The sequence below is a fragment of the Artibeus jamaicensis genome, unplaced genomic scaffold (genome assembly GCF_021234435.1).
Source record: "Artibeus jamaicensis isolate MK-2021 breed Jamaican fruit bat unplaced genomic scaffold, CSHL_Jam_final contig_354, whole genome shotgun sequence".
In the NCBI taxonomy this organism is placed as follows: Eukaryota; Metazoa; Chordata; class Mammalia; order Chiroptera; family Phyllostomidae; genus Artibeus; species Artibeus jamaicensis.
In genome coordinates, this window is record NW_026521803.1 from 10120739 (window position 1) to 10145467 (window position 24729).

Below are 24729 nucleotides of genomic sequence, written 5' to 3' on the forward strand. Positions count from 1 at the left end.
GAGGTGGGGAGCCGCCAGAGGGTTTTGACTCAGGAGTGACCATGTCTGATCTACATTTTAATACGATCTCTCTGGCTGATATGCTGAAGAAACCTAAGGGGGAGTGAGGAGCAGAATAAGTAAGATTCCTTAAGCCCTGACCAGCATGGCTCAGTTGATTGGAGCATTGTCTCATAAACCAAAAGGTCGCTGCTTCGACTCCCAGTCAGAATACATGTGGGTCGCAGGTTCGGTCCTGCTGGGGCACATTCTGAGTGAACCAATTGATGTTTCTCTCTCACACTGATGCTTTCCTTCCTTTTTCTCCTTCCTTCCCCTTCTCTAAGAATAAAAACTTAAAGAAAATAGTAAAAGCTCTTAACAGGATATCGCAACAATCCAGATAAAAGACAGGTAAATAGCAAAGGAGATGAGAAGTAGTCAGATTCTGGATATATTTTGAGGGCAGGCCTAAATGATTTGCTGACAGATTAATTATGAAACGGGAGAGAAAAGAGGACTCAAGAGTGGCTCCAGGGTTTTGGCCTGAGCAACTAGAGAGGGAGTCATCATTCATTACCTAACATGGTGAAGACTGCAGAAGGGACAGGGACAACCTGGAACAGAGCTTCATACACTAAGTGTGAGATGCTACCCGACGTCCAAGTGCAGATGTCAGGCTGGCAAACAGGCCAGGTATCAAATGTTCAGGGAAGAGGTCCAGGCTGAACATGTAACGCTGGGAGTCACTTGCAAACAGGTTATACTTTAAGCCATAAGACTAGACAGAAGCACTAAGGGGAAAGCGAGATAAAAATAGGAAGAAATCCAAGGACTGAGATTTCCTTCTGCTAGGAGAAGATGAGAAAGAACCAGCAAATGAAACAAAAAAAAAAGAGAGGACAGAGAGATGGAAGGAAAACCAGGAACGTGCAGTCCCTGGAAAGGCTAAAGGAAGAATTTCAGGGAATCTCAAGGGAGAGAAAGTGACACATTAAACAATAACAACAGATCAATCAATATGAGAACGAAGAAAAGACCTCTGGATTTGGTGAGGAGGAGGTCAGTGGCGACCCTGACAACAGCGGTTTCGGGGGAGTGCTGAGCCGAGGTTAAGGGCAGAGATCTGACTGGAGTGGGTCAAGAAAGTATGAAAAGAACACCCGGATGAATATCGCCCATGCTTAAAACGTTTTGTTGAAAAGGAAAAGAGAAAACTGAGGCAACTCCTGGAAGGGGACGTGGGAGCCAATACAGCTTTATTATGGAAGAGAACCGAGCCATGTTTCTACCCTGATAGGGAAGACATGGCCATAGAGAGGAGGGAATCAGTAATGACGGGCAGCGGGGAGAAAGCCACTGCAGCGATGCCCCTGAGATCTAATCCACAAGCGCACCACCAGCCTTTGCTGAGGGCACAGCAAGCGCATCCCTAGTTGCAGGGGAAAAGGAAGTAGGCATGGGCGTGGATTCAGATAGGCAGGCTGTGTGGTAAAGTTTTCTTCTTAAAAAAAGCAATTATTTATTGATTATTAGAGAGAGAAGGAGGAAGAAAGAGGGGGAGAGAAACACTGATTTGTTGTTCTACTAATTTATGCATTCATTGGTTGATGATTCTTATATGTGCCCTGACCAGGGATCAAACCCACAACCTTGGCACACTGGGAAGACACATGAAGTCTTCCTCTAATTGTTCCTTTTGCCTCAGTGCCTATGAGAAATATAGAGAACAGGAAACAGAGGTCATCAACCTCGATGTCCTCGCATGCGATGTAATAAGAAGCTTCCAGTCTGTTAATGTTATACACAACATAAAAGGTTTGCCAAGATTCAAAAAGAGATCCTTCCCAAGGCCCTCCAAAATCTCACGCACACTAATCTGGTCGGCCCCAAATAGGGCTGCTAGTCAACCATTAGTTGACTGTGACTGGCTCCTGACACCATTGAAAAAGCCCCTTTCTTACAGGCGCCACCGACTTCTGCAATCGGGCTCCAGCCAAGAGAAAAGGAAACCCCACTGGGAAACACCGCTGCCCCTCTGGGCCCCGGACTCCTCCGCCTGCAGTCGGGGGGGGGGCTTCCGTCTGACTGCCGGTTCACTGCCGTGCTCTAAGGAAAGGGACTGCCAGGGAGTTCGCTGAACGACTTTCTGCTAATAATCTGCTAAGCACTTCCAAGTTTATCTTCATTCAAATCAAGTAAGAATTTGGGGGATAACTGGGTACTCTTGTACCTAGGACAGAGCTCAGTAAATAGGTACTTAAGAAATATTTGGTAAGCAAAAGGGGGCTTTTCAAAAGAAGGTGATAAGGGCTCTGCCTAGTGTGGTTCAGTGGATTGAGCACAGGCTTGCAAACCAAAGAGTCACTGGTTCGATTCCAGTCAGGGCACATGCCTGGATTACGAGAGGCAACCACACACTTACGTTTCTCTCCCTGTCTTCTCCTTCCCTTCTCTTCTCTCTAAAAAATAAATACATAAAATCTTTTCTTTAAAAAAAGGTGATACTTGGAAGATTCAGTATAAACCCAGGATATTTGATGCTTATTTTTGTCAGACTGATTTAAAAATAACCTAATAAAAATGAATTCAATTGGAAAGTAGCACTAGATAGAACAATATAGTAAATAAGTTTAGATTTGACACTTCTTTTTTAAAAAGCAGAAAAGAAACATGTTTTTTGAAACAAAAGTACTATTCGCTTCCACCATATGCTGTAGATTCAGTATGCATTTTTACTCTATTGCCTTGTTCAGTGGTTCTTTCATTTAAAATAATTTGGTAAGAGCAACATCTCATACAAATTTTCTCTTTCAGTTGCAAAGTTTAATCACTTGAGACTGATTAGAACACTCACATAAGGAGTGTCTACAATAAATTAAGTTTCTGTAAATACGTACATCTTATGTTCCAGAAATAGCAATTACAGTATTATATTCCTAAAAGTACTATGCACTTAAATGTAGTTTCCAATGTATAAGATCCTAGATTATAGTATATTAAAAGTTTCAAAAGGTAAATTATAAAACAGAATGTTAAACTGCCATGTAATGGTATATATGAAACACACTGCAATCGACTTCCAGTGTAACGTAATAAATCAATTTTTGCTACATAAAAATGGCAAAATTCTAGAACTTCCAGTCAAGATGGAGGCATAGGTAAGCACGCTTCACCTCCTTGCACAACTACAGCAAACATTAGAACTAGATTACAAAACAAACATCACCCAGATTCGCCAGAAATACGAGCTATATGGAAGTCTGACAACCAAGGATTTAAAGGAGTCCCATTTCATCCAGACAGGTCTGAGGGGTGGCGACGCACAGAGAGGCCGAGTGGCAGAGATGTGGACCAGGTGATCCCAAATTCACGTGTGATGGATGAAAATCAGGATGGATACCTCAGGAGTGAGGGATCCCAGCCCAGACCAGACCGCCCAGCCCAGGGTTCCAGTGCCAGGAAGGTAAGTCTCCATAACTTCTAGCTGATAAAACCAGTGGGGGTTGGGGCAGTGGAAGAAACTGACAGACTCTCACAAGACTCCTTTTAAAGGGTTCACAATGGTCTTGGGACCTATGTAGACCCACCCCCTGTGGGATTCAGCACCAGGGCAATAGCTGGAAGGGCACCAGTGGCACACAGGGAGAAGGGGAGAAAGTGAAGTGGCTGGCAACAGGCCGAGCGTAGGGAGACAGCATCCTCCTGGGCAAACCTCCAGAGTCTAGGCGGCAACACTGTACCCCCCCTCTGAGCTCTCCCTGACACAGAGCCACACTGTGGTGGCATGGGTTGCCCCACCCTGGCAATTACCAAAGGCTCTGCCCATACGACTTACAGGGGCCTGTTCTACATAGGCCACACTACTAAGACAGGGAGTCAAAGCAGCTCTACCTAATACACAGAAACAAACACAGGGAGGCTGCCAGATTGAAGAGAGAAAGGAATATGGTCCAAATGAGAGAACAGAGCAAAACTCCAGAAAAAGAACTAAATGAAATGCAGATGAGCAACCTATGAGATGCAGAATTCAAAACACTTGTTATCAGGCTGCTCAAAGAACTCACTGGGTACTGCAACAGCATAAAAAAGAGCCAGGCAGAAATGAAGGTTACATTAAGTGAAATAAAGAAAAATCTACAGGAAACTAGCAGTGCAGGGAATGAAGCCAAGAATCAAATCAACTATCTGTAGCATAAGAAAATAAAAAGGCATTCAATCAGAAAAAGAAAACAGAATTTTTTAAAAAGGGTATAGAATAAGGAGCCTCTGGGACATCTTCAAATGTACCAACATCTGAATCATAGGGGTGCCAGAAGGTGAAGAGGAAGAACAAGAAATTAAAAACTTATTTGAAAAAATAATGAAAGAAACTTTCCTAATTTGGTCAAGGAAATAAGACTTACAAGTTCAAGACACACAGAGAGTCCCAAACACGTTGGACTCACAGAGGACCACACCAAGACACATCACAATGAAAATGCCAAAGGTTAAAGATAAAGAGAGAATCTTAAAAGCAGAAAGAGAATAGCAGAGAGTTATCTACAAAGGCATTTCCATAAGACTGCCCACTGATTTCTCACAAGAAACTTTGCAGGCAAGAAGTGACTGGCAAGAAGTATTCAAAGTGATGAAACACAAAGACCTACAACCTAGATCAGTCTGTCCAGTAAAGCTATCAATCAGAATGGAAGGACAGATAAAGTGCTTCCCAGGCAAAGTAAAAGAAAAGGAGTTCATCATCACAAAAAGGAGTTCAGCCTTTATTGCCTGAAGTGTTCTAAGAAAAAGAAGATCAAAACAAGAAACACATTAAAATGACAATAAATTCACAACTATCAACAACTGAATCTAAGAAACAAACTAACCGAAACAAGCAGAACAGGAGGAGAATCACTGTGAGGGGGAAGGGGAGAAGGGGGGGGGAAGATGCAACAATTAAGAAGTACAAATTGGTAGGTACAAAATAGACGGGGGATGTCAAGAACGGAACAGGAAACGGAGAAACCAAAGAACTTACATGCATGACCCGTGGGCATGAACTAAATAAGGGGGGATTACTGGAGGAGATGGGGATACCGGTCACAGGGAGGCAAAGAGGGAAAATTGGGACAACTGTAATAGCATAATAATAAAATATTTTTTAAAAAGGTAAAAATTTAAACTAAAGTATTTAATAAAGATTCTGAAATCCCTAAAAGTCCTTTCTCATCACCAGTCTTTAACTCTCCATTGCATATGCATTCGTGATTGTGCTCACTGCCAGGAATGTGCCTGGGACATGCTCAAGAGTAAGTACTGGCTTAGTCTTTTCAAATGAATAAATACCAAGGTGCAGAGTAACAGGACAGGTAGAGGGGGCTCAGAAGCAAGGCAAAATTAACTCTTTTTGATAAGCTCTAAGTATTACGTATTCCAAAGTTTACCAAGAAAAGTAATAATTTATGCAGGACCATGAGCAAAAATGTCTCTAAAAATCTATTATTCTCAACTTCAGGATGAGAGTTTATTTAGCACCAAAAAAAATGGACTTTTCATAAATATCTGTATTAAAAATGGGCCTGTGTACACAGAGCTATTTCTGTATCTACTACTGTTAATGTATAGACATAGCATTTTATAGTTTAAAAGTCACTTTTACATACTTTTAGGTCACTCAGTCCTCCTAACAGCCCCCAATGACAAATGTGTATCCGTAGAAACTGAATTAGTATCATAAAGTTTTTCACTTGCCAAAGTTTAGCACAGGAAGAAGAACTAAAACCAAGACCTTTTAACTCTGAATCGCGTAAGCTTTTCAACCCACAGAACTGTCGATCCTGCACGGCCCAGGAGCACTGTTGATGGAAATACATGATCCTGCATCTCAGAAGCAGAGGGCTTCAGTTTTTTCCAGGAGACAGGGGGAGAGTTACCTGCACCACAGTAAAGTGCTCGTGAAAACCATCCCGTGAGCCCCTGTCAAGGGTTTTATATCACTGTGGAATGGCAAATGGGGTAGACTAGAAAGTGGCTGAACCGTGCCCTCCAGTATGACGGTTTCTCATTGCAAGAATTAGTGGAGCTGTCCTGTTCAAAACCTGTCATAGTCATCAGGAAGAATGTACCTTGATCAGGTACAGGGTTTGTTTGGTTTTGCTTTTTTTTTTTTAAATTAGAAGGCCCAGTTTTAGAGCAGACCTACAGAAACAGGACCTTTCTATGAGTGAACTGGGCCTGATATTGTGACAGGGACTGCTCATTCCTCACACTGTCTGTCCTCGCCTTCCTTAACAGGAACGCCAGTTTGTTAGCCAACTACCATGGCCTCCTAAAAGACTATTTATTTCTCAGCCTCTCTGGCAGTTGTGGCCATATGACTAAGTTCTGCGCAAGAAGAATAGAAGTACTGTGCGAAATTCACCAGATCTCCTTAAAGGGGAAGGAGCACTCCTATTTTTGCCCCATCTTCCCTCCCTCCAAACTAGAACTGGATGTTTGAAACAGCCTCTAACATCAGAAACTGCTACCCGAGGACCAAGCTGCCCACCTCCTGTCTTCTTCCAGGTGGGGAAAAAATCTCTAACTTATTTAAGCTAATGTGAGTTGGTCTGGAATTTTTTTCTTTGTTCAGTGCTCATACAAACACTAACACACGTACTGTTTTTTCAAAGCACCACGGATTATTCTAATATGGTTCCTGGGTAAAAATTACTGACTTAGAAGAATTTCAGTGTAGTTAAAAATATTTACTGAACACCTACTACTATTTCAAGTAAGTGCTAGAGACACCAAGTAGAATAAGAGGTTGCTTACTCATTGGAGAGATTATAATCTAGCAGGAAAAGGGGACACTTCACATCCCTACGCAACTCATCTATTAAAGACGCAAACCCAGCATTCCTTCTTCAAAGCACGTCGGTGGTTCCCTACTGCCTTCAGCTGTCGTCTCAAAGTGGAGTGTACCTATGACATGGAAATATCGGAAAGTCTTGTATATTAATTTTTTTCAAAAATGTTACGCATACAGATTGACGATGGTGCCCTCACGTGACCCACATGCGGCATGGTCAAGTGCAGGATGCACAGTAACTTCAGGCAAGAATGGCAACTACCACTCGGAGACTGACAGAAGCACCTGCTTTCCGGGCATTGTCAGGCAGTGCAGTTTGAGAGCTGGGTTACAAGGATTCACAGACTGTATCATTTAGTTTCAGTTAACTCACAGAATGTACCCATATTGTAAAGAGCCCTGCACAGGGGCTCCAGACTGGGGAATACTAATAATGAAGTGTGAACAAAGAGAAAATGGCAAAGGCTTCCACTCTCGTATGAGTTCTTTGTTAGTGGCCCTGGTAAAAACAGATCAGGTGTAATCAGATGACAAAAAGCCAGGTCTCCTGAAAGCCCTATGAGATGTGTAACACGCTGGTCACTGTTATTTATGTGCTATTATTATGCCTTCAGGTATAAGCTACTGAGACACAAGGTCATGACATCTGGCTCAACATCTGAAGTCTAAGCTTCCAGAGGGTAAAGGGGTGTCCAGCCTGCAGCCCGCTGGCCACCCGTGGCCCAGGAGGGCTATGAATGCGGCCCAACACAAAGTTGTAAATTTACTTAAAACACTGTAAGATTGTTTTGTGACTATATGTCACAATGTATTTAATGTGTGGCCCAAGGTAACGCTTCTCCTTCTAGTGTAACCTAGAGACACCAAAAGGTTGGACATTCCTGGAATCTCCCGAAATATTTTTTGTGAGTTTTAGTTACATAGCACTCAGTCCAGAGCTTTACCTTTAAATTTCTTCACTGTCATAAAATGTTTAGAAATTTAAGGTTTTTTTAAATAGAAAAGACAGAAAACCACAAATCACTTGGAGAAATGCTTATTCTCAAACTACAAAAAATGTCTGAAATAGTAGTTAGAAAATAGTGTGATGAGAAACTAAGCTAAATCCCTTTGTTAGAGAATATTGCTAGAAGATACACAAACTGCTGAAGACATGAAAAAGAAATTTAGTGTGGGGTATTTTTACCACAAAAAAAATCACAGACTTTAAATGTGTCTGAGCTAAACCATGTTTGAGTGATGAACTAAAAGAATGAGTGTGTGTTTTTTTTAAATAAAACCCTAAGGAGAAAATGTACCAAAGAAAATAAATTCTCAATAGCAACTAACTTAAAATGCTTTATGGAAAACTGTGTATATATGTATAAAATGTTATACAATAATGTAGTTGCTTGACCAAAATTGAAGAGATTCTGATAAATTGATATCAAAATGTGACTAGAAAAAAAAGAAAGGAAAATTATAGGCCAACCTTAATCAGCAATTCAGATAAAAATTACAAGCGAAATATTAGCACACAGAATTATGCATGAAAGAAAACATATCACAACTATGCTGGGTATTACTCCAGGAATGTGAGGTATTTATTGTATCAACCCTACATAATTAAATTAACAGATTTCTACATTTCTAATTAATGTAGAAACATTATAAGATCACTACAATATACACAATCATTGGTAAAAATAAACCAATTAATAAACTAAGTTTAAAAAAAATTACAATTATGGAGGGTATATGTGTATAAATAAAATTCTTTAACATAAAACAACCTGAAAAAGGTCTACCAGAAAGACTCAGAGCAAACATCTTAATGCTAAAACATTAAAAGCATTCTTCCTTTTTTTAATCCTCACCTGCTGATAAGTTTGTTAATTTTAGAGAGAGGAGGAAAAAGAGGGAAAGGGAAAGGAAGAGAGAGGAAGGGAGGGAGAAACATCCATCAGTTGCCTTCCGTATCTGCCCCAACAGGGCACTGAACCTGTAACCTGGGTATGTGCCTCGACAGGGGATTGAATCCACAACCTTTTGGTGTAAAGGACGATGCTTCAAACCACTGAGCAACCCAGCCAAGGCTAAAAAAGCATTACTCTTAAAATAAGGAATACAGTAAGAATGCTGTCACAAGTTCTTTGCAACACTGTATCTTATGAAGCCCTAGTAACAAGCTTACTCAAGAAAATTAAAGCTATAAGAACTGAGAATAAAGAAACAATGTTGTTTTTAAAAGATATGACTGTCTGAATAGAAACGGCAAAAGAATCTAGAATTATTTAGATTTATTAAGAAATTCTTGTGAGGTTGCTGGACTTTAGATCAATATACAAAAGTCAACATCAACCACAAAGCAAAATGTAATCTTTCCCTTGCTAAATTGCCTTTCACCTTTATTGGGAATCAATTTACCGTATACGTGTGTGTGGGAAATGGGGGTTATTTCTAGACTCGCTAACTGTTCCATGTGTCTATTCTTCATTAATATGACACTCTCTTAATTATTAGAGCCTTATAATAAGTGTTTTAATCAGGTAGCGTAAGTCTTAACACCTTGTTCTCCTCTTCCAAAATTGTTTTGGCTACTATATGTCCTTTTCATTTCTACATAAATTTTAGAATCAACTAGTCAATTTCTACAGGGGGAAAAAAAAAACCCTGGCTAGAATTTTTCTTGGGATCATTTTAACTATATAGATCAATTTAGGAAAATCTGACACCTTAACTTGAGCTCTCTGATATAATTTTTTTTAAATCTTTGTTTATTTAGGTCTTTAGTTTCTCTCAGCAACATACAAAAAGAGAAAAAAAAACAAAAACTGACTCTTAATGGATCATAGACCCAAATATAAGGCTGAAATTAGAACATATCTAGAAAAAAACACAGGAGAAAATGTCAATAAGTGTGAATCTATCAAAGATATCCTCAAAACTTCCAATTGAATATAGAACATTAACAAGATCAAAACTTTTAATTTTCAAAAGATAATGTGAAAAAAGTGAACGGCAAGCGAAGGACTGGGAGAAACTACGGCAACCCATACGCCCAATAAAGGATCTGTATCTAAATTAAACAAAGAACTCTTATAAATCAGCAACAGAATGACAAACAACCCAATTTTTAAAATGGGCAAAGGACTTGAACAGACATTTCTCAAAACATATGCAAATGGCCAAAAAGTATATGAAAAGATACTCAACATATTGAGTCCTCAGAGGAATTGTAAGTTATTACAACAATAATACACTACTTTGCATCCACCAGCTATAAAAAAAATAAAATAAAATAAGTGTTGGTGAAGATAGAGAGAAAATGGAACTCTTGTGCACTGACGGACCGTAAAGCGGTGCAAACACTGAGGAAAACAGTTTGGTGATTCCTCAAAAAGTTGAAAAGAATGATCGTATTAGCTAGAAAATTCACTCTCAGGCATATACACCAAAGAACTAAAACATGTTCAATTACTTATATAAAAATGTTCAAAGCAGCACCACTTGAAACAGTCAAAAGGTGGAAACAACTCAAAAACATCCATAAATGAACAGACTGGATGTGTTATATCCACACGATGGAACACTATTCTGCCACAAAAAAGCAACAAAGTACTGATACATGCTGTAACGCTCCTTAAGCTTGAAAACATTACGCTCAGCAAAAAGAAACCAGACACCTAAAGCTTAAACATTGTATGATATTTATATGAAATATACAAATAGGGCAAATCCACAGAGACAAAACAGAGCAGCCCCTTGCAGGGGTTGGGGGCGGAGGAGAGAATGGCGAGCCTGCTCAGTGGGCGTGGGTTCCCTTTGGGGATGATGAAAATGTTTTGGAAGTAGACAGAAGTGATAGCTGTACAACACTGTGAATTACTAAATGCCACTGAATTGTACGCTGAAAAAAAAAATAATGTTACATTATGTGAATTCTATCTCGATTTTTTAAAAATTAATAGCAAACCCCCAAATGAAACATTATGTCCACACAAAGTCTTACACAACATATGTGTGGCTTTATTTGTAACAGCCAAAATTTTGTAAACAACCCAAAGGTCCACCCACAGGTAAACAGATGCGGTACAGCCAGAAAATGGGATGCTACTCAGCAATAAAAAGAAATTAACTTCTGCTACACACAACAACGTGGCTGAATCCCAAAATGACTATGCCGAGTTAAAGAAGCCAAGCCTCTACCACCCCCCAAAAACCTACAAACTACGAGATTCCATTTCTGTAAAATTCTAAGAAATGCTTACCAATCTCTAGTGATAGAAACCTAATCATCAGTTGCCTGTGGATAGGAGTAGAGGAACCGGGGAAGGTATTCCCAAAGGCCTGAAAAAACTTTCAGAAGTAACAGAAATATCCCTTATCTTGACTTCAGTGTTGGCTTCACTAGCGTAAACATACGTTAAAACTCACTAAATTACAGTTTAACTATGTATAGTTTATTGCATGTCAGTTCTACCTGGGTAAAGCTCTGAAAAGGACAATACTGAGGGCATGAGAGAAGAGTGCCTGTAAACTGACAAGGGGAGTTAAAATGGCAGTACACGTCTAATGCAAATTTCCCCAGGGTATGTATGACCAGAACACACTCTGACACAATGAAAACAATGTGGAGTATTAATAGCAATGTATATTGCACCTGTATGTTTGTCAATATGAATAAACTAAGGCACCAAAATTCTGCCAGAGGTTGCTGGGTTCTGGTTTTCAGATATTCCCTGTATCTCATAGAAAATGGCTTTCTGTATCCTCCTACATGTCTTCCGTCTCTCTTGTATAATTTTAAAACTGGCAAAATAGCTTAAATATGTCAATTTAGGAATTGATGTTTGCACCGTCAAATTTCTGCAACAGCCCTGACCAGTGTGGGTCAGATGTGGGCTGCGTGTCTCCCCACAACGCAAAAGGTCACAGGTTCGATTCCTCGTCAGGGCACAAGCCTGGGTTGCAGGATCGGTCCAGGTCAGAGCACATACAACAGACAGCCAATCGATGTTTCTCTCCATCTCATTCTCCCTCCCTTTCCCTCTGTCTAAAAATAAAAAATGTGGATAAAAACAAATAAAATCTTTAAAAATTTTTGGCAACAACTTTGCAAAACTGTGCGCTGCATCGAACAGAGCAGGATCGGTGCCAGGTGGTCTGAAAGAGTGAAGGACGCACAGCTCGCTCAGCCACCCGGCACAGGAACCCGAGCTGAGATTCCGTAAGCGCCTCCTGTCTCATCATGGTTGCAGAGCTTATGCCTAAAAATAGCTTACTCTTATGTAACCACTCACCAAAGATTTATATAGTTTATGAATCCTGGAATTAAATTTCTTTTTTGGTGATATGCCAAAAAAGGAGGTAAACAATAATTTTTAATGGCAGAGAAGTTTAATTATAATCTAACCAAATCTTATTTTCAGATGTTATTCAAGGGCTCTGTAGTTGATGGTTTTGTGGATAAAAATAACTAGAAAAGTTACACATATAGCAGAAGTAACACCCCACCAACTCTAATTTTATAAATAAACTTGAGGGTTTTTTATCTATAATAAAATTCATCTATTTTAGATATACAGTTCAACGAATTTTAACAAATACACACATACACCATGTAACCAGCATCACTATGAAGACACAGAACATTTCCACTGGCCTCTTTGCCAGATTCTGTGTCCCTCACAGTCCCTCTCCCAGTTCTCCTGACCCTGGGCAGCCACTGCTCAAACTTCTGTAACCATGCATTAGGTTCGTCTGTTGGCAAAGGACCTATCGATGGGATCATGTAGGATGCACAGTTTTGTCTGGTTTCTTTCAAAGTATAATGTTTTTCAGACTCAGTCGTTGCTGCAAGCACAGACATGAGCCATTTGACAATGCAGGTAGGTACACCGGCAGCAATGTATGTCAGGCAACTTCGTAGTTGTGCAAACGCCAGAGTGACTTACCCAGACCTAGATGGCATTGCCTGTACAGACCTAGGTGTGTGGGATAGCCTGCCGCTCCTGGGCTGCAAGCCTGTAGAGCCTATTACCGTACAAAACAAGATGAGAAATCAAACACAAGAGAAAATGATGCAATCCAGAGATGCAGTAAATCCAGAGATGCGTGGGGCTGCTGTGGGCAGGGGTAAAGCATGGCATACTATTTTACAGCAAATTTTTTGTAAGTAGGAGGAGTGTGCTCTAAAATAATGATAAAAAGTACAATGCAATAAATGCATAAGCTGGTAATACTTATTTATTAAAATTCTCAAGTATTATGTACTGCATGTACTACACTTTTATATGACTAGCAGATCAGTAAGTCTGTTGACACCAGCCTCACCCCAAACATGTGAGGAAAGCATGGCGCCGGCCTCATGACGACGTCAGGTGGGCCACAGCATCGCTAGGCAGCAGGAATTTTCGGCTCCACTACGATCTATGGGATCACCACGGTATCTGAGGTCCGTTGATGTCCGAAACGCCATTCCACGGCACATAATTGCACATGCACTTCCTTCCTTTTCCCTGCTGAGAACCATTCCACTGTACAACTGTACATCAATTCCAAATCTATTTTCCTAACACCTTAACTCAGTCTCTGGAAGTATGTTTCTGTATATGCTAAACATTAAGCCCAGAAAGACAATAACTTTGCTTTTACGAATTCTGATGTTTCATTTTATTTTGACAAATGTTTTCACAGTTCTCAAACTGGGGGCGGGGGCAGGACTAAAATATGTGGGAACCGTAACTCAGAAGGTTAGAACGCATCTGAAGAAAACATTCTAAGCATCTTAAAGCAGCACTTCCCAAGTTTTGCCAGTCAAGGCACACACAGAAAATGAATTTGCATGCCACGTGTGAGAGGCCAAGCTCCGGTGTGGGCTCTGGCCATTCTAAGGGTTGAAAACATCATTTATCTCAAGCCCATGACTTACAAAGTTCTGTTAAAATGTACCCGAAGAACAAATATTCTTGTTTTATAACCTATATGTTTTTTAAGAACATAAATCATATGAACAAATAAAATTATATTTAAATAAAATATTAACCAAGCAAAGTAATTTGAAAATTCCCACAATCCTAAAACAGTGAACATGGCTTATTCTTCCCTCTTCAGGGGCACCCAAAATTTATTGTATGTTTTTTTAAAAAGAAATACAATTAACCACTGACTGTGACTTAGCGCCCATGCCCTTTCCAAGCCCAGTGTGATGCAACTTCTAGGCAGAGAGAAGCCACACGTTCCACCACGCCCTTCCTACAACGAATACTTTCAACCGCCCACACCGCGCCAGGCATTCCAGGCTGCAGGGAGTCCGCACTGAACAAAACAGACCAAGACCCTGCCCTCAGGGAACCTACAGTCCACTGTGGGAAACAAAACAAGTGAACGAGTGAAATATTTCAAGGGTGAAGTGTTAGGTGGTGGAAAACATGAAAGACTGCCCCCTAAACAAAAGCTGGGAAAGGGGGATCTGGGAGACAGGACGGCCGGAAGACTCACTGGGCAGGAACCACTGGATTAAAGGCTGACAGAGCTGCCCTGGCAGTGCGGCTCCGTTGGCTGGAGCACTGTCCCGTACACAGAAATGGTGGGGATTCTATTCCCAGTCAGGGCACATATCTAGGTTGCAGGTTCAATCCCCAGTCGGGGTGCATACTGGAAGGCAACCCTTTAATGTTTCTCTCTCACACTGGTGTTTTTCTCTTTGTGCCCCCTTCCTCTCTCTTTAAAATCAATAAACATTTAATAAACAAACAAACAAACAAACAAAAATGCTGACAGAAGTGAGAAGAGTGCCAGGCAAGCATCTGGGAAAAGAGTGTTCTACACACAGGAACAGGAGCAGTTCTAAGGGAGAAACAGGCTGACGAATCTGTTGAACAACAGGAAGCCGCACTCCTCAGAACAAAGCCAGCAGGTGAGAAGAAAGCAATAGAGAGGTCCCAGGGGCAGGGCAGCAGAGCCCGTCCAATGGGGCTCTGTGGATCATTGCAGCAACTGAGGCTCTTTTCCCTGAGTATTATGCAAAGTCAACTGAGAAGAGTCACGCTCTGAACATGTACTTCTTGTGCAAGACTACACTCATTTCTGAATGACAAATTTTGACCCAAAACCAGAGGAATCAGTGAAGTGTGAGAAGTAGAAGAATCTGGAAAGCTTGACATATTAGTAACAGTTGAAGGAACTTGGAGGTGTTTGGCCTGAGGGAATGAATTCACTGGTCACTCTAAAGAGCTGAGGAACTGTCATAGAGAGCAAACATACTTTTTTTGTGATGCTGCAGAGCAGACTTAGAACAATGAATGAATGGAAAGAAGGAAGAAAGGGAGGGAGGAAGGGAGGGAGGGAGAGAGAAATAAAAAAAGAAAAAAAGAAGGAAGGAAGGAAGGAAGGAAGGAAGGAAGGAAGGAAGGAAGGAAGGGAGGGAGGGAGGGAGGGAGGGAGGGAGGGAGGGAGGAAGGAAGGAAGGAAAGAAAGAAGAGAGAGAGAAAGAGGGAGGGAGGGAGAAGAAAAAAGAAAGAAAAAGGAAGGAAGGAAAGCACTTTTAATGTAAGGTTTAGCTTTCTTGCACTGTTTCCCGCAGTGGAATGGGTGGTCCCAAGAGACAATTCATGTATAACAGTAGCAGTAGCAGTAGCAGGAAGAGCAGGAGTTAGTACCTAGGAATGTTTACTATATGCCAGATGTTATGATAAATACTAGGAATGCTATCTCGTATCACCCTCCCACAATCCTGTGAGGTAGTATTATTAATGATGAGGAAACTGAAGCTTACTCAGATGACATGACCTGCCTAGGATCACATAACCAGGGACAGAGCCAGTGCTCAAATGCCAGGCCGTCTGACTCAGGCTCCAAACTCGTAACCTATATGCTTCTATTGCCTACATGTTTACACAGTGCACAACACGATCATCTAGCAGGCAGGAAGTCGGAGAGAGGTTCAGATGACCTCTAATATTCCTTTTATCATTTTGTGTTTCTATTTTTCCCAAGTTTCCATCATATTGTTAAAATTTTCATTTGAATTCATTGTTTATAGAAATTTAGTACTCTTAAATATGGCTAAGTATCAAATAATAATTTCACTATAGAGAATGTGAAATTCCCTATTCAATTTTAATGCTCAGGTTAATCATTCTCTAGTTTTGAGTAGCATTTTTTACTTTATTAGTTCCCATGTACACGTGTGACTTCTCTCAAGTTTATCAATTTCCTTGTCTCATATTTTTATCTCTGGTAATTTAAACATACCTCCATTTTCTTATGCTAACTCTGCAGACAAGACAAAGTTATTTTCTGTTACACAACTATCTTTCAAAAATACTACAGTAAATTGACATTTGATATCTAAAGTACAGGAAGATAGTAAATATAAAAGTAGATTACAGAGCTACAGAGTTGCACTAAGACTTACGTCCACGGAAACCTCCAGATTCATGCCTGCTTTGTGCATCACCCCCCGGCCCCAAGGACAGCAGGAGCTGCGCACCCCCACCGCCCTCCCAGCAACTGTTGACAGAAAAACAACAGAAAACCACCATTCTGCACGGCAATGACGGCCCCGTGTAATAACAGGTAGCCTGCAACTGTGGGGTAACATTTGGGTCGAAAAGGTGATTAACTCTACTTACAAAAGTTTTTCTCCACGCCCACACCCATCGGGATGGCTACTATTTAAAACAACAACAACAACAAAAAACAAAACAGAAAATAGCAAGCGTAGGCCAGAATGTACAGAAACTGGAACACTTGTGCACTGTTGGTAGAAATGTTAAAAAAAAAAAATGGTGTAGCCACTGTAGAAAATAGTAAGGTGAATCCTCAAAAAAATTAAAAATCGAATTACCATCTGATTTAGCAATGCCCCTTGAGTACATAAAGTGGCCCAAAGAATTGAAAGCAGAGACACAGAGAGACATTTGGACACTTGTCTTCACGGCGGCCTTAGCCACAAGAGCCAAAGGTGCAATCAACCCAAGTGCACCACTGAGGGATGAATGGATCACAAAATGCTGTGTATACACACAATGAAGTACACTGTTCAGCCTTGAAGAGGAAAGAAATTCTGACACAATCCACAACACGGGTGAACCATGAAGGCATTATGCTACATGAGACACAAGAGTCACAGAAAAGTTATATTGTGACTCCACTTACATGAGGTTCCTAACGTCATAAAATTCAGAGGAAGTAGAAGAGGCTGTCAGAGGCCAGGGGAGGTGGGAATGGGGACTCTCCCTGCTGTTTGGGGGGCAGAGTGTTGGTTCAGGGAGATGGACCAGTTCTGGAGGTGGACGGTGGCGGCGGTGGACTTGGTGCCGCTGGACTTGGTGCCCTGAACTGTACACTTTTAAATCAGGACGGTAAGTTTTATGCCATGTGTAATTTACCGCAAATAAAAATAATTTTTCTCCAAATACTGGTCTAAAATATATGACATTAACATGAAAAAAAGGCTCCCAATGTAACATTTGCCACATATTTTAACTTGGATCCTTTCAATTATTTACTTATAACATCAATTAATATCAAAATGCATATCCTCTTGACATAAAATATAACCACAGTATAAGATACAAACCTATTCCTAACCTTTACTTAGTACTTATTATTTGCAGAAAGTTCCCCAAACAGAATCACCATACCCGAATGGACTCCGGGGCACACCCGCACTCAGTAACTAACTCACAACGAAGTGCTGTGACCTAGTGATCTTCCAGCTGGGAAAACGGCTATGGAAACACAGACTTCTGGAGGTGCTGGGGGAGGACCTGGAAGTGGTAGAGCCGACACAGATACTGGGGACAAGCCACAAAACCTGGCTTTGAATTCTCTTAAGGCCAAAACAGAGTGAGAAATATAATTATGCCCTTTTAATTGTCCACAAGGAGAAAAAATACATCAGTTCTTTAGGGAAAACAAATTCCCTCTTTACCCTTAGCTCTAATTCCTCCAAGTAATATATAAGGGAATGAAAGTATTTTATATCAAAATAATCAGTGATGTCATTAAAGCCAATTTTTTAAAATATCCCTCAATAGAAACTGAGGGTATTATTCAAATTCACAAATGAGAGCCACTTTTCAGAAAAACCAAGAAAATACAGCCCAGGGTGTAGCATTCTGATAGATTAATTTTAGGACTAAAATGAAAAGATCTAGAGAAATGGATAAATTCTGCATTATCCAAAAATGTGACCTCTACCAAGCAAAATGGTCCACAAAAAGAGACAGCATTTTCTGTTGAGAACCTGGAATACAGGTATTCTGTGCAAAAGGTGAAGGCTCCAATATTCTTGGCCATCTGCTTAGGTAAGCGGCAGATGGTCGGTGCTTGATAAATGGGAGCTAAATTAAAAACAAATAAATTAATGAAGTTTGTATCCTTTTGTCAAACTGAGAAATTAGCTTATACGGGCCACATGAGCTTTGAGATTAGATGGTTTATCTTCTGGGAAAGAATCCGTTTTCCCAGCCAAGCCGGGTGCAGCACAGTGGGGCTGTTCTCCAGCACGCAGTGGGAAGGCAGATGCTGGATTGAGCTCTAGGTGTAGCCCCTCGCTTGCAACACAAACTTGAAGAAGCAGCTGACCCTCTATCCTGGCCCTTCTCTCCCCCTCCAACAGATCGATCGTGTTGGAATGATTGATCGATCAATCATTCCAAACTGGGTTTTATGAAGGTGGCCCAGACTGGGTAGCAGGGGGGGCTTTTCCTTTTATCTGTCTTATATACTAGCAACCACCTAAGTCCCCAAATAAAAAAATTAAAATGACCAAACTAGGTCCTCTGCAATCGAAGATTAGTTCTATGATTTGGGGATTTTAAATGACTAATCCATTAACACAAAGTAAAATTAAAAAGAGTAAAGAAAATACACAAAATTAAATAATTTCTATCACAAAGGAGAAATTTTACTGAGAATAAATCCGCAAGGTTAATTTTTAATTCAGTTATTTAAAATCCAGAACAGCAACAACAAAATCTCTCTCATAGAAACATTACTCAAAGCGAAGGCTAGTCTCTCAATATAGCTCAAAAAGGGACAGTGCCCTGAATGTAGCAAATAATAGGTAAAGGAACAGATGTCACTGCAGGCTGGTATCCAGCCACCGATGTGACAGTGTGGCCAGGTAGGTCTCCAGCCCGGGAGGCTGTGAGGCTGTGAGCCAGCTCCCTCCAGCAGAGCACAGACACCTTCCCTGAACCTCCACCACTGAGCGGCACCCCTGGTTTCTGTCACTCCTGTCACCACCTACTGCTTTCCCATCAGGGCTTGTTTGATCCAGCGCCCTGGGCCACAAACCCTTTCACTCCACTTCTCTGTCTCTGAATAGAGCGCAAAATCCTTTCAAGGTCCTTCTCTGAAAAGAAAGCACAGGAAATCTCCTTATATAAACCACAGGCTTGTCCTCATCTCCTGTGAGTCCCACAGCAACTGGTGAGGTAGAGAGAGACAAGGGGTTGTGTTAATCGCACTGTGTCACTCAGGAGGAATGTGAGGCCTGGGGCTGAACTGCCGAGTCAGTTAGCAAGAAAAAGTCACTAATACCGGAGCCCAGACCTCAGGGCTCCAAATAATAGCAGGTTCAGGATCTGCCACCTATGTCTTCTACCTAAGTGACCGCCATAGTCCCCCTGCCTTTGTCACCAGTTGGATTACCAAAGATCCTGTCGTAAGCAATGGTGAACCTTTGAGCACCTGAAGAAGATTAGGTACAGTTTACCCACTTTTTCCTCTTTGGTGCTGGAGCTAAAGTTCTGAGGAGAAGGAAAGAACAAGACAGAATGGGTTGAGCAGATAATGGAAAAATCCTCCAAGGTTGGGGGGAGCAGAAAACTGGGGAGATAGAAGAAAAAAGTGGGGAAGGGGGCCAGGGAATGGTAATCATCCTTCTGCTACCATCTAAGTATCAAGGGATTGAAAAGAAGCAGTAAGAAATGAGGGAAAAAGAAGACTGTGACCAGCAAGGTAGGGAAAAGGAGATAAAAAGGCCAAACAATGAAAACAAAAAAGAGCTGGGTAAAAGAAATATATAGGCAGTCAAAACCTTCCCAAAGTTCTAGTTGTTTGAAATACTACGAGGGCAGTACTCTATAGACTATATATGTTCGCAGCCCTTGGTCGGGAAAGATGAAGTCCAGGAAGTACATTATTAAAGTCGGTGAGATCGAGTAATGGATAAAACTAGCAATTTTTCCCTAAATTACAAAAAACTAGAACTAAGACATATATAATTTGACACCTGGAAAAAAAATAAATTTTGAACGAATTATTCTGTTTTGAGAGACAGAGAATAAGAAATGTACAGATCATAGGGGAAAACATAAAAAAGTGATAGAGGTAACAATAAAATAAATTTAAAAGAAAAAGATAAAACAAAGATGAAGATAGTTCTTAAAAAAAGTCATCAAACAAAGCCTTAATCAGGCTGATTTTTAAAAGAGAAAAATTCATCCAGACACACCCGAATAAATATTAGGAAAAAATGGATACAGGTTGGGATAAAGAACACATAACTGCAGACCCAACATAAGTTAAAAAAGACAGTTTCTAAAAATACTCTTAATTGCTTTACAATAAATTTCAAAACCTAAGAATAAATTCCTAGAAATATATACCTTGTCAAAGCTGACACCAAAAAATTTGAAAACTAAAATAGCCCTATAACCATTAAATGCATATAATTAGCAATTTTTTAAAATCTCACAAAAAGATGGTTTTCTAAGAAAGTTCGACTGAAGTTGCAAGGAACAGACCATTTCAATTTTATGCAAGCTCTTCCAGACAAGAGAGAAGACGGAATACCTCCAAACGGCTTTTATGAAGCCAGTGGAACCTTAATACTAAATTCTGAAGAGGACAGAACAAAAAAAATTCTTCAAGGCAATCTCATTCATGAACAGATGCTAAAATCCAAAAGAAACAAAATCGAGGAGAATGTTACAGATAAGTCATCATGACCAAATTAGGGTTACTTGCAGGTACATAAGGATGGCTTATCATGAGGATGAGTCTAAACATGTAATTTGCCACCTTAACTTTGAAAAGTTACAACTCTCTTAATAGAAGCAGAAAGAACATTTGATAAAATTCAATACCCCTTTCATGATAAAAAAAATTCAACAATAAGAACAAAAGAAAACTTTGTTATCTGATAAATAGTATTTACTAAATATCATTCTTAACAGTGAATTGCTAGAAGTTAGAAGTGTGCCTTTCTTGCAAATCAAGGATGAACATGGATTCCCACTCAGCTTCTAGTCAGAGTTGTTCTAAAAGTCCTAGTCTGGTGGCCCTGCTTTCATTAAGAACAAGAAAAATAAATAAGAGGTAGAAGGACTGAAAGAAAGGAACAAAACTGTAATTATTCACAGATTATGACTGTCTACAGAAACAGAATCACTGTAGCTTCATCGTTTCTACTTTCTCACTTCCCATTTACTTCTCTACTTACTGCAATCTGGCTTCTTCCTACATCATGCTGCTAAAACTTCCCTCAAAGCCCACAGTGACCACTCGGCTACCAAATCTAACAAAGACGATTCAGCTGTTAACATCTCAACATCTGGCCCGCTGTCTCCCCTGGTCTGTCCTTTTCTACACTCCTCCTGCCTCTCGGCTGCTGCTTCCCAGTGCTCTCACTGGCTTCCTTTCTTCCATTTGTCTTTTAACGTCAGTATTCATTCCTTTCATTTCAAACTCTTCCAAGCTATCCTTCTCATTATTATTCACTCCTTCGGCCTCCATCACCACATTTGTTCAGGTGACTCCCAACACCAATGATGCCTAAATTTTATCAGACAAGTAAGGCCAACCCTACTTGGATGCTGTCATGTCCAAAGGCAGCTCATTCTCCCCTACTCCCTTTATGACCTACTTCAGTCACCTTCTATCCAGTGATTTATGCCCTAATCTGGGCGTCGTCAACGACTACCTTCTTTCTCCCTCATTCCTCACATTCAGTCTATTATCAGCTCTTTCCTATGTCATTTATTTTTGAAGTCTTTCTCCTCTCTGAATCTTTCTTTCCTTTCCAGTCACCAACTTGGTTCAGATTCGGATGATATCTCTCTTGAATTCCTGCACCTGCTCGCCCTGCTTTCCAGGCCTGTCCTCTCATCCTTCCCATAAGGAGAAGACGTGACTCAATCTCTCCCCTGACTGAAGTCAGTGTTTCTAACTGTCCAGATTAAAATTCAAACTCATTAGGTTTATTTTGCAAAATCTTTCAAGAAGACCCTGCTTCTATTCATCCAGCCTTGATATTTTGCTCTCTCTGTTCCAGTCTTAATGAACCATTTGCTAGACTTCATCCTTTGCTGTTCCCTCTGGGTCTGTTGTGCCTCCTGCAAGAAACCTTATGGCCCGCTGGCTCCTATAGCCAACTGCAAGTTCTACGGAGACAGACTGGCATGGTAGTATCTGACAAGGTAAACCTATGTGAATACTTACTGGATTAAGGAAAAATGTACTCAAATATTACAAAAAGCACACTATATAAGATACTACATAAAGTAATGGATGTCAAATGTATGGTAGACCCCCACAAACATGTACAGAATTTACATCCTTAACACTCTGAAGTTAAAATGAGAGAAAAACTGTATCTGCCTAAAACTCATGCACAATTCATCAGACAGTCAAAGTCAGGCACTGCACTCCAACAAGAGCACCGAAGGGAACACGACCAACACAACCGCATGCAGACTGCAGTTGGGTACCACTGTGTGACCGAAAAACTTAGCAGGACAGCTCCTGGGTTACATCAAACATGATAAGCCTTATGTACACATGCACACTTCATGTTACTAATTAAAATCTTACGTTATTTTTGTTCAAAACTCCACAGAAGTTATCAAAATAAAAACCACCTTCATTTTACACAATCTTTATTCATGTTTAACTTGTGTCCTAACTGCTTCAAAAATTAATTTGTAGCGGTATATTTCTGGATTACATATAAAGCAAGCTAAAAATTTAAGGACATAACGTTGAATAGTGTAGATCAGGCAAAAATTCTAAATTTCTAATTTTTAAAGGAATCCAACTTTTCTTATAATCCTAAATCTGAGTGGCAGAGATACTAATAAATTTACAAACGCTTTTTAAAAGACTGTAAATGGTAAATGTCATAAACTATTCATAAAGCTTAGAGTATACAGCATGGCATAATCGTGTTATCAATTATTTTGTATACAATATTTAAAATGTATCTGAACTATATTTATACAGTACCCTGAATAAATTACCACACATATTTACTTTTATATGGAAACTCCAATAAGCTTTTTAATCCCCCCTCCATTCTGCAAGGTGCACAACTGAGGATGGAGAGATTACGTGGGTCACTCTCTCCATCAATAAAATTCCCTAAAATTAACCTTTAAAGAGCTTCTAAGGGGATACTGGAGTCCATATTCAAAGCAACACAAATTCCTTTAAGATCCCAGAGTCTACTAAAAGTAGCACTGGGACAAAGGCCAAAATAGCTCTCTTGTCTTCGTGATCAGATCAAACATCTACTCAGTTAAAACTGCACTAACTTGCCAAAGTCGTCAGCTTCAGGGCTAAAATCAAACATTATTTGGACCAGAGATCAACTTTGCTATGTCCTCAGACTGAAAAGAAAATTTACATTTAGATTCCCATATTCTAGCCTACACATTGCTCCACCAACATACATTTCAAGCATTTTTCTCTTCTGAAAAAGATTCCTGTTGAGCAATGGTATGTCTTCAAAATAAAATGCTTTCACTCTGACTTTGAACCTAATTCAGTTAAAAAAAACTTTTAATAGCTTTAATAACCAAAAGCAGTACCAAGTCCTTCTTTCCCTGGCAGCTCCCCTCCTCCCGCCCTCTCTCCAAATCCAGAAAAACACCAGCACAACAGAAAACACGAAACAACTGGCCACATGGTCCCAACGCTAGGGATCATGACTGTCCTCTGGTTTAGGCTACAGAGAATGCCTGTGAGTAATCAAAAATGCCTAATCAAAACAAAGTTAAAAGCCACCTCCCCACACCCCAACCTCGGTAAAACTGCCCTTTCTGTCGACAATCAGGCATGTTTCCTTCGTTTTCTCGGCATTTCAGTGGCTTCTGTACAGTGAATGCGAAGTTCATCTCAATGTCAGCCAGGGCAGAGACACACAAAAAAATCACTAACTTGGAAGGTTATTTAGGACAATAATGTCTTTCATTGCCTTACTCCTCCCACTCCAGCTCCACTTGACCTACTATCAATACTAAGCTGAATAAATAAATAAATAAATATATACATATATTAGTCCACGGGCTTCCCCCCAGGGGCTCTTCCTGAGGGAACCGCAAATGCAGGACCTGCAGGAGACCCCGTGCTTGGCAGGGTCTCCGACCTTCCCGCGCCCCTCCCCACAAGTCGGCGGCTGTACTTCTCTCCGAGCACACACAACCCAACTATTCTTGGATCTACTCACATCCCTCGATCTCGTCTGGCCGCCGGCCGCCCTCCCCCGTCCCCTCCTCTCAGTGTCCCGCTGTGGTCGGTAGGCTGACCCCGGCAAAGCCCCCCGGGAGGCAAGCACACCCACCCACCTGGGCCGGATCTGGAGATCCCGGCTCGCGCTCCACCCTGAGCTTCTCAGCCAGCTCCAGCGCAAATGCGCTCGGCCTCTTCCTCCACCTCCCTTCCAGCCGGGCCAGGAGGTGCAACCCAGGGTGGCACCGCAAGGTCTCCCTAAGTCACCTTCGTGCAGCGTGGCCCTCCCCAAGTCCAGCGAGGTCGAGGAGAGGCGCGGCCCGCCTGCCCTGGGCTCCCTGGGCGCCAGAGGTCCGCGCTGTGCCACTGGGCCGCAGACCCGCCCTCCCGGGGCGAGCAGGGGACTGGCGAGCAGGCGGCGCAGGGACGGCCTGCAGCAGGAGGCAGCGCTGCCGCTGTCGTCCTCCAGT

The 24729-nt window shown here is 41.1% G+C and overlaps 1 protein-coding gene across 6 annotated transcripts in view; it reads right to left on the reverse strand.

The window, feature by feature from the left end:
* The window catches only part of OSBPL1A (oxysterol binding protein like 1A), a 211983-nt gene that overhangs the window by 85289 nt on the left and 101965 nt on the right, over positions 1 to 24729 (reverse strand). Inside the window, exon 1 of one of the 6 annotated variants that reach the window (XM_037134088.2) lies at positions 24527 to 24664. The exons of 2 other annotated variants lie outside the window; for them this stretch is intronic. The gene's annotated coding sequence lies outside the window, so the exon portion shown is untranslated. Of the gene's footprint in view, positions 1 to 24375; positions 24486 to 24526; positions 24665 to 24729 lie in introns of those variants that run through there. 3 more of the 6 variants (XM_037134086.2, XM_037134087.2, XM_037134084.2) reach the window with 3 other exon arrangements.